Source organism: Volvox carteri (genome assembly GCF_000143455.1).
Source record: "Volvox carteri f. nagariensis unplaced genomic scaffold VOLCAscaffold_78, whole genome shotgun sequence".
Classification (NCBI taxonomy): Eukaryota; Viridiplantae; Chlorophyta; class Chlorophyceae; order Chlamydomonadales; family Volvocaceae; genus Volvox; species Volvox carteri.
The window spans coordinates 500,265-501,614 of record NW_003307621.1 but is presented as its reverse complement, the minus strand read 5'-3'; positions in this window follow the sequence as shown (position 1 = coordinate 501,614).

Sequence of the window (1,350 nt, the reverse complement as noted above, 5' to 3'; positions counted from 1 at the left end):
TGGTTACTCGAGATGTTTTGCAAGGCGACTGGGATGGCTGCTAACGGAGCCAAGTGTGAGGTGCTTGTCTTAGGGGCACACCTACTGAGTGGGGGTCGCTCGTGGGTTACGTGTACCGGCTGGGCGGGGAGATGTTGCGTGTATTGCCCCATAATGAATCGGCACAGTACCTCGGGATGCACTACGGGACAGGCCAACGGTTTGCCGCCTGCACTTCTCTCTGTCGTGAAAAGTTACGTACCGTACCCAAGCTCTACTTGTCATTTTATAATGCGCTGGCCTTGCCTGTCCTTTCCTACGAAGTGCAAGTGTGGGGATCCGGGTTTTTTAATGTGAACTTGGAGAATGCCGAGTGACAAATCCATATGGTCCAGGAGCAGCGCGCGTTCATATGGACGGTGGTAGGGGCCAGGAGCCTAACTAAGCTTCTGCCGTACTGTGAGCTGTCACAGAGGCCACTACAATTATGTTTTGGAAAGTCGGGCACCCAATGTTACAGAGCTTTTGTCGCTGACCTGCACTTGGCCGCAACACAGAATGTTGGGCCAGCAAGGTCACAACCTTTCTTACCAGCTTGGTTGTAAGCCCCCCGGCTGATCCTGCCCTCAACATGGCTGCCCCAGGGAAGGGAAGCATCCTGAGGGATTTTGTGAAGAGGAATGTTCAAGCAGCTATGTCTACAGTAAACTACGGGACTGAGGCGATGCCGTTTTTGCATAATTTGGCGGAACGGCTGCCGAGAAGCGTGACTGTGTTACATTCCAGACCAGGTGTATCCTATCTTGTGTGTTCGATAGGCGCTCTCCTGTTCGATCCTTTTTTCATAGCTTTTGATACCTGTACCAAACCATCTTTTTCATATCCTCGTCTTTGGAAAACTGTCGCAAACGCTGCTTAATCTGGAAGCTGACCTAAATTGCTTCTTTCCGCTTTCGTCGAACGCAGATTGCTACATGGTGTGCGGCGGACTTGTAGAAGAGGACGCCGAGGGATTCAGGTACGACTGGTACGACCGGTACGAAACAAAAGGAAGGTTCTTCTGTTTCCCTCTTGTTGTAGCTCCCTGTTGATAAAATTTAATACGCAACTTCTTAAACATCACTCCTGCCGGTGCCAATCCATATGCCGTACCCACGCCGTACAACCACCGCCGTACATCACAGGTCCGTTACAGAGGCCGTGGATCCCCTGCACGCGCACAAGGTCTTTGCATTCGCCGCGTTGGAAGCGGCTCGCTGCGTGATGATGCCCGGTACCGGCCAGCCTGTACGACTGCGAGTAGGCATCCACAGCGGCCCCGTCATGAGCGGCATCGTGGGGCGGAAGATGCCCCGTTTTTGTCTGTTTGGC